This window comes from Eriocheir sinensis, unplaced genomic scaffold, assembly GCF_024679095.1.
Source record: "Eriocheir sinensis breed Jianghai 21 unplaced genomic scaffold, ASM2467909v1 Scaffold12, whole genome shotgun sequence".
Taxonomy (NCBI): Eukaryota; Metazoa; Arthropoda; class Malacostraca; order Decapoda; family Varunidae; genus Eriocheir; species Eriocheir sinensis.
The window spans coordinates 1,558,366-1,567,981 of NW_026110518.1; the positions used below are offsets into that span (position 1 = coordinate 1,558,366).

Genomic DNA, 9,616 nt, shown 5'->3' on the forward strand with positions numbered 1-9,616 from the left:
TGGGGACTCCTGTTGTGTCATTGAGTCGTACACCGAAAGAGTCAAATCAATCTGTGGTTTATTTCGTCATATTTCCGCTCAATTATTGCATTTTCATCCTTATACATTATTCCTGTTCTATATCGTATTAGTTTTGACATTACATTAGGCAACTCTTGTACCGTGCAAGAGCGAAGGCTTTATCTATGCCGAGGTGGCTCTGAAAGTTTGGGAGTAACCTGAGAAGGTAGGGCCTGTGCATCAGCTGTTTATTGCTGGTGTAGAACGAACATTATTTAATGTGTCATGAGTAGCAGTCACTCACCTCTCCGCTACGAGTGATTATTTTCGGTAGTATTTTTCTCAGCGATTTCAGGGTTGAGCAATGCAAAGAATAGATCAGTGTCTGTCTCTGGCTTTAAAGGGTATGCTCGCCTAATCGTTGGACATTGCTGCACATCGATGCAGTCTTCATGAAGGACTTTTACTCTATCTGTGGGGACCGTTGAAACCTTACTAGTCCTGAGGTTCCTAATTTTTACCATTATATCCCTGATCTTCTCTATTACCCTGTAGGGTCCATCAAAAATAGGTTACAACTTTTTATTTACTTTTTTCTGTGGTCTCGTTTGAGGAACACTGTCTCCAACGTTGATAGTTTTGATTTTGAAGCTTTGTATTTCTTTTCTATTTCTTCTCTACCTTTTTCAATGTAAACCTGGCATCTATCATAAACTTTATTTGCAATTGCAGCCATTTCCTCTTCATAGGAGTAAATATCATAAACTTCCTTGCAATTACAACCATTTCCTCTTCATAGGAGTAAATATCATAAACTTTCCTTGCTATTATAGCCATTTTCTCTTCATAGGAGTAAATATCATAAACTTTCCTTGTAATTACAACCATTTCCTCTTTATAGGAGTAAATATCATAAACTTTCCTTGTATTACAACCATTTCCTCTTCATAGGAGTAAATATCATAAACTTTCCTTGTAATTACAACCATTTCCTCTTTATAGGAGTAAATATCATAAACTTTCCTTGCATTACAACCATTTCCTCTTCATAGGAGTAAATATCATAAACTTTCCTTGTAATTACAACCATTTCCTCTTCATAGGAGTAAATATCATAAACGTTCCTTGCAATTACATCCATTTTTTCTTTATAGTAAATATCATAAACGTTCCTTGCAATTACAACCATTTTTTCTTTATAGGAGTCAATATCATACCAGGGCTGCTGAATTTTTTTCTAACATAGTGTAGGGTACAGGAGGATCTCTAAAAATCCTCTCTCTGTCTCTCTCGATAAAATGGGGACTCCCTTATGGTGCGATAATACGCAGCATTATAGGCCAAGATGTCTATCAGTAGCATTATATCCCAAACGGACACATTTCCTAGAACATTCTCCTCAAAATGTTAACAACAGTATAATTTGCGCGCTTTATTATTCCATTTCCATTTGTATGGTAAGCCGTTATTCGCGTGTCGCACAGGTAGCTTCTAATTTATCTCCTGCATCACGGAATTAACGAACTCTGAACCTTGACCTGTAACAACTGTCTGAGGAACACCGTGTACACAAACAACATCCACGTACAACGCCCTTGCCATTTCGCGGGCTTCCTTACTCCGTAAGGGTACTGTAATCAAATACCTTTTAAAAACATCAACTATGGGCATTACGTATCGAACCCCATTGTCCGATACACCCATGGGACCCACAAGGTCCATGTGTATTCTCTCAAAAGGAGCGGTGACGTCTGGATATTGCCGCCAAGGAGCAGGGTGCAAGTTCCCAACTCACTTTTAAAACGACTACCATGACGCACTTCCTTACATAATTCTCTACATCCCGTTTCATTCCAGGCCAGAAAGCGAACTTTCTACACCGACATAACGTAACTTTGGTTCCTCCGTGCCCTGCAGTGGCGACGAATGAGCCAGAGTTATCGCCTTGGAAATACTTGGGGGGTAGAACCACCACCTTAGTGGCTTCTCCGTACGGACTCACTAAAACACATCATTTATTTCCACCTGTAACTCTGGCAGGGGCGGCATCTCGCATTATGCCCATCTTCAACACAATATAACACATTTTCCACCTGTACCTTTAACAGGGGCGTCTTCAACACAATATAATACATTTTCCACCTGTACCTTTAACAGGGGCGTCTTCAACACAATATAACACATTTTCCACCTGTACCTTTAACAGGGGCGTCTTCAACACAATGTAACACATTTTCCACCTGTACCTCTAACAGGGGCGTCTTCAACACAATGTAACACATTTTCCACCTGTACCTCTAACAGGGGCGTCTTCAACACAATATAACACATTTTCCACCTGTACCTCTAACAGGGGCGGCATCTCACATTATGCCTTTTTTCTCTGAGTCTTTGCTCAATTTTCATTCATGGGGCTTCCTTCTTTAAGCATACTTATATGCCGGCTGCTCATCATGCAGCTCACTAATCTCCTGAATACTCCAGTCAAGTGTGTGGCCAATACACTCACTATTCAGGTCCATACATATCATATATTTTATTTTCTCATCTTTCGGCGCCTGTTTCTTTTTCTGCACTAGTGCAATACCTTGCCCCTCATTATCCACGTGTTCCACGGTTTTTGTTGTTCCCCATCCACAAACATTATCGCGCGTGTCCTTCTAATTCAATCTCAGTGTCCTGTGAGCCTTCATCCTTGATAAAAAAAATCTGCTACTATATTTTCCTTGCCAGGCAAATGAGTGATTGTGAAACCATACTCACTCATGAGAGTCTGCCATCTAGCTATCCTGCCGTTGGGACTAGCTACCTGTAACAACCATACTAAAGGTCTGTGATCCGTGTGGATCTCAACAGGGTAACCCAGTATTAATGGGCGGTTTACGTGTAACCCATAAATTACAGTTAAAGCCTCTCGTTCAACTATACTGTTCCGCTGTTCTGCCGTATTCAATTTCTCACAAAAAAGATACAGGTCTTAGTGTATCATCATTATCCTGTTATTGCAATACTCCACCAGTATTGTAGTAGGACGCGTAGAGTGACTGTACCAAGCATTCTATCCTTAACGGTTGAGAAGGCAGGTTTTGTTTCATCCGTCCATATGAGTGGAGTTTTATCTTTTTCTTGAGTGTACCTTTCTTTCCTTTGTAAATCTTTAGAAAAGGAGCATCAATTTGTGAATAATTTGCAATAAATTTGCGATAATAATTAGTCAATCCAAGAAATGATTAATTCTTGAACAGTTTGAGGGGCCGAGATGTTTTTTATGGCCTCCAGCTTGCTAGATTGAGGTCTTATTCCCTCTGAGCGGATGGCATGGCCCAGGTAATCTACTTTGTCCTTAAAAAAGTTACACTTCTCCATCTTAAGAGTCAGTTTGGCTTCCTTTAAGCGATCCAGAATTTGTTCTAGTTATCTGCGTGATTATAAAATATATCGCCCAGGATAATTATGTCATTAAGGTACACCTGAACCTTGTTACCTAATAGTCCTGTAAGGACAGTGTTTATTATTTTCTTGAAGCAGGACGGGGCTGTTTTAAGGCCAAGGGGAGGGAAGTAAATTCCCAATGTCCTGCTGGAGAAGAAAATGCCGTCTTCTCTCTGCTGATTTCATCTAGTGGAATTTGATGGTAACCCTGTTTCAAGTCTAGGCATGAAAAAAGCTTTCTATCTCCCAATTGATTGAGTATGGTGGTTATATTAGGGAGTGGGTACCGGTCATCCCGTAGTGTTTTATTAAGTGCCCGGAAGTCCAGACAAAGTCGTAGTACTCCATCTTTTTTTGGCACTGGGATAAGTGGGTCATTATAGGGTGATCGCGAAGGGCGAATCACACCCTGTTGCTGGAGCGATATAAGTTGTTCATTTACTCTGTCATGATAACTGATATGAATGTTATATGGACGCCTGTGCACTACTTCATCAGTGTTTTGCTTGACGGTGCTTAAAAAAATAGGGCGTTACTGTTAATGCTTCTTGTTCTGTGGAAAACACTGTTATATATTTATCTATTAAGGACTTTAAGACCTGATTCTCTCTCTTCACTTGGGAATTTAGCGTCAACAATTTGATAGAGGCTTTTCTTCCTTACTTCAAGCTCTGCGGGCTTCAAGTCTGTTTTAGCTGTGTCAGCGGTCTGTACACTAGATACTTGTGGAAGATCAGCGTATTGCTCATGAGTGACAGGCTTCACAAATCCTAACGTTGTATTACCATCTATCTTGACACACACTTTCAATATTCAAATACGGCACAGTGACATAAGATCTTTGATTGTCAGGTGAAGGGGTTAACTTAACTATCCCTGAGCACAAGACTCTAGCCTGAGGAGTACTAACACAAGGCTCAAGTAAAGCTTCACTTGCCTGTAGTTGCGTCACTAGCGTTATGTAACCTGCAACAGATGCATGCAGTTGCAAAGGTTCCGCTGCTTGGCACCGTACGGCCTTATTTTCAGTGAGACATTCTTCATTTCCATCTACATTTAGCTAAGATCCTTCACCTCTAGATATAAGACATATTTTTCCTGGCATAATTGTATGGTTTCCCCTTCTATTATCAGTTTTATGCTTCGCTCTTTTGTTCCTCATTTAGTTTCAATGTTATCAAAATAATCTCGTGCTACACGACAAATCAGTACTCAACACAATATGAGTCGGCAAATCTACATCGCGTGTTTTCAATAAGTCTTGGAAACTACTTTTTCCTTCCATATTAACTTGTCTTTTACCGTCATTTTCAATATGGTATCTTTGCACAGAGACAATATTCACGGGTTTCGCTTCACAGTCATTTACTGCGAGCCCTAATGCTTTAATAAATTCATCCGTTAAAAACTCACACACGCTCCTGTTTCTAGGAGCGCTGCCACTTTTGCATATGTGTTATCATGAGTGGTGCGATCTGCCTACCAAAGTTACTCTTGAGTTATGTTGATTATAGCCTTCTTTTCATTATTTTTAAGGTTACTCCCTTGTTCGTTATAGCCTTCATCTTATTATATTAAAGGTTACTCCCTTGTTCGTTATGGCCTTCATCTTATTATATTAAAGGTTACTCCCTTGTTCGTTATGGCCTTCATCTTATTATATTAAAGGTTACTCCCTTGTTCGTTATAGCCTTCATCTTATTATATTAAAGGTACTCCCTTGTTCGTTATAGCCTTCATCTTATTATATTAAAGGTACTCCCTTGTTCGTTATAGCCTTCATCTTATTATATTAACCCTAGAACACTAACCTTAGAAAAAGTCACACCACTACTAACCATGGGTACATCATACCCGATTTTGAAAAAAAAAAAATTAAATGTAAAGTTTTAATGGAATAAAGTTACATGAAGGGACTTCAAACTTTGTATCTTGACTTAACATTAAGAAGAACTGAAAAACGTATTGTTTTGGTATGAAAATCAGGTACTGAAAAATGTTACTAAAAATAGGAAAAATGTTCAAAAATTTCAAAAAAAAAATTTCATAAAAAAAATTATCATCCGATGGCTTCCAAACTTCTTGTATGGCCTCCCAGGTCCTGTGATCCACTGCACAGGTGATCACTAAAAAAGTACGTAAACAATATCCTAGGGACATGTACAACACCCTGTATCACCAACCATGGGTATGCCGCACCCGAATGTAGGCCTACAACAAAGGTGAGCAGAGAGAGCGAGACAACGTGACCTTCCCCTACACTGTCAAGCGGGCACATGAAGCTACTGAGGAGGTGGGTACCCTCAGAGCACCGGAACCATACACAATGGCAATGACGTCATTCGCTTCGGGTACCTCATACCCATGGTTAGCGTTCTAGGGTTAAAGGTTACTCCCTGTTTTGTTCTTCGCTTATTTTCCGTTTTTTCCACTGCAAGTGTGCATATTTATTTATTTATTTATTTATTATTCATTTACTTATTTAATGCTATTTGTAGTAGTTAACTGAGGGGGGCACTACCCTGGCCTCCTCTTCCGCTGATTCTCCTACTTCACAAATTTATAATACTTCACACTTTTGTCCATATGCTTCATTTTTTTTTCTCATTCATGACTTTTTATCCATAGCTCACACTTTTCTTAGTATTTCACTTTTTTTTTTTCTAGATCACACTCTACACTTCCCACCTGGGGGACGCGGGTTAGGCCTTTATAAAGTCACTCTGAGGCTGCATGCCCGCCGCGGCACACCACCACCCTGTGAGGCGTAGAGCCCCGTGTTCCCCTCCATCCTGGGGTAACAATCCTAAAACAAACAAACCTGGGAGGCGGGACGCTGCCGCTGCCTGTCACCTGACACCCTCTCACTGATGAGTGGATCGCGGCGCGGGTGGAGAGAGACGCCCATCCCTCTCCACTCCGCCCGGGAAGGAACTCATGAATATTATTCTTGGTTGTGAGTCGCGTGTGCTACCCATTGCACTACAGAACACCAATTGCTGGCCAGAGTTTCCACCACCATATCGTCAAAGTCCATGTCCTCCGGAAGAACCAATAATTATATAATTAAATCGTCACTATCATTTCCGCCACTTAAAACGAGCAAAGCTTAGTAAAAATGAAAGGCGTTTTCTCGTCACAGTAAATTAAACAAAAGCACTTTAAGCACATGTCCCTGTTTATCCCACCGCTGCCGCCAGTTTTGGACCCTTCTTTTCTTGTATTAAATCAACTCTTTTATCACTCATTAATTACTCCATAAATGATCTCACCGTCTCGTGTCCCTGGTAGCGTGATCCGGCTTAAGTTGTTATTGGAGACTGGTGTTCGGGGATAAACAAAGGAAAAAGAAAATATACATTTACTTAAAATCAAATGAAAGTAATTGCCTTACGCAATATTCTATGCTCAGACGATCATAACACTGGCATATTCAGCAATGGATGCAACATATGACAAACGACATGTCTTAAACATAATACTACAATATGTGCCCAATTGTTGCCAATAATAATAACACTCGTCGTTCCACAAGCAGTGGTTTGTTTCTCTCTGCTTACATCACAATCATTATGTACTCTCCTCACAATCCTACTACACAAAATCCCTATAGTATAATCTACTACAAGTCACGGAAACACCAAATTATACCACACCCAGTGTTTTTACCTTTGCTTTACATCGCAATAAAATAAACACAATCCTGTGCCACTCACAATCCTACTTCACATCTCCTACATTATAATCTCCAGGACAATACAGTCGGTTTCCCTTAGATTCTCGAATTTCTACTCACGATTAAGATCACAACAGCCATTCTCAGCTGAGTGAGTCTGCAAGTCCGCTTGAGGCGAGAACCAAGCTCGGTCTGCCCATATCACTGATTTCTAGGTTACATTTTTCTTTGCTTGAGGCGGACTTACATCCTTGACACGCCCTTAATTTTCTACATAACCCGTGGCCAATACTTCCTGTCACACCCATCTGCTCGCTCATTATGTTGTATTGTTTTACTTCTCCTGCTATTCGTGAGTCAGTCTTAAGACACTCCCACAGTGATTTTCCTGTTAAATTATTGGCTCATAACATGTCGCCACGACTGACGTCACGGGTCAGAGTCTTTTTCAATGGTTGTTCACACTTTCTGACCACGCCCACTGGGCATCTGTTTTCTGTATCTGAGTCTGGGTATCTGTTTTCTTTTATCCTCGTTGTTTCCTTCCTTGTTAGTGTTTGTCCTATGAGATGTTTACACAGTTGTATATCTGTCACCCTACTTGTGTTTGTCCTGTCAGATGTTTACTCTATACTGTTATGGCTATTCCTCTTGTTTGTTCGTTTTCTGGGTCCCGGCAACGGTGATTGGCTGGTTGTGCCTTCCTTGACGAGCCAGTATACAGTTGGGAAAAATGCAGCCTGCTCTCGCTCCCCCCCCCACACACACTCCCCCTTCTCTCTCTCTCTCTCTCTCTCTCTCTCTCTCTCTCTCTCTCTCTCTCTCTGCCTGACCTCGGCCAAGACACACACACACACACACACACACACACACACACACGTCAGTGATAATATTATCGTTATACGTAGTAGTAGTAGTAGTAGTAGTAGTAGTAGTAGTAGTAATAGTAGTAGTAGTAGTAGTAGTATTGGTAGTAACTAAAATAGCGAGGACGATGGCGAGGATGACAGTAGAAAACCTAATAATAAAACCATGACCGTCACGGACACCAACATGATTAAAAGCAACAATTGCGCAACGTGACACTGACAACAACCTACCAATTAATATTAACTCAGAAACACACACACACACACACACACACACACACACACACGCGTAGAAAAAACCCTGTATACACGTATTTACCATCTTCGTGCATGACACTACCTTCCTCTTTCTTCTCAAGTTCTCACAGGTAAGCATCGGAGGCACCATTAATGATAGAGGGGAGGGGGTTGAAGTAGAACGAAGAAGGGAGGAGGGAGGTAAGAGGGGAGGAGGCGAAGAACGAGAGAAAAAAAAGAGAAATCATATCGTTCCGTTAATGCTACAAAACTCTCCGTGAATGTGTAAAGTCATCCTATTAACCAGACATAATTACCGCTTAGCATCGCTGGAAATAACCGTTACGTACTAGTGTGTGTGTGTGTGTGTGTGTGTGTGTGCGACTCATATGTCATACGTACACAATGGCTCGTTCCGGTGGGTTCTTCCGTAAATCCACCCGAGAGAGAGAGAGAGAGAGAGAGAGAGAGAGAGAGAGAGAGAGAGCACATAAACAAACCTAAGAGCCACGGATGTAAGAGGTAAGCAGTGTGTTGGGTATTGGAAGAGAGAACAGGGCAGGCCCCGGCCTGCCCTGTTCTCTGGGTGCGAGAGCAATGACGTTCGGGGATATGATTGGGTGCGAGAGGTATTGAGACAACGGGGGGATACAGTTAGGAAATATGCGTCCTGGCGACCCTTCAGCTGGCGATACTTGCCCGAACACTCCATCATCCACACACCTCACGTCGCCGAGCAGCTCGTCACGCTGATAGCTGGGTCATGACACTTATTGGGTGGCTTACCTCACGCCGCCGAGCAGCTCGTCACGCTGATGGCTCGGTCACGACTCTTATTGGCTGGCTTACCTCACGCCGCCGAGCAGCTCGTCACGCTGATGGCTCGGTCACGACTCTTATTGGCTGGCTTACCTCACGCCGCCGACACTCGCCGCTCCATCCTAAGCGCAGATTACTCGCCACACACATGCACACACGCACACGCCTGGCTGACTGACTGGTCACTGGAGGACGGGGACAGGCGGGGTGACGCGAGGTTTAGCGTGATAGAAAATGCTCGCTTCTAATGATTAACTTGCCTAAACAAATGATAACTTTCCCTCAGCACTGTATAGAGAAAAAACATTGAGGAATGTATACAGTGATACTTTGTAACGCGAAGTGAAAGTATGAGTGAAGGAATATGATGGGATTATTAGTAAAGGCAGAATAATGAGTGCGTCACATGAAACAAAAGTGTAACAGCCTAGCGTCGCTGTGGTGCTGTGCGCAGACGCGGCGGCTGCGTGGCGGGAGGCGGGGCAAGGCTAGGCTGAGTGGTTACCTGCTGACCAGACAGGTGCGAGGCGGGAGGCTTTACCAGCTAATCAGTTTTCAATCAGTAAGTCATGATACCCGCCAC

The 9,616-nt window shown here is 42.1% G+C and overlaps 1 long non-coding RNA gene across 1 annotated transcript in view; it reads right to left on the bottom strand.

The window, feature by feature from the left end:
- The window catches only part of LOC126989519 (uncharacterized), a 31,329-nt gene extending 22,120 nt beyond the window's left edge, over positions 1 to 9,209 (bottom strand). The window contains exon 1 of the long non-coding RNA XR_007743405.1: positions 9,127 to 9,209. This is a non-coding gene — a long non-coding RNA (uncharacterized LOC126989519). The remainder of the gene's footprint in view (positions 1 to 9,126) is intronic.
- Positions 9,210 to 9,616: the final 407 nt, after the last annotated feature.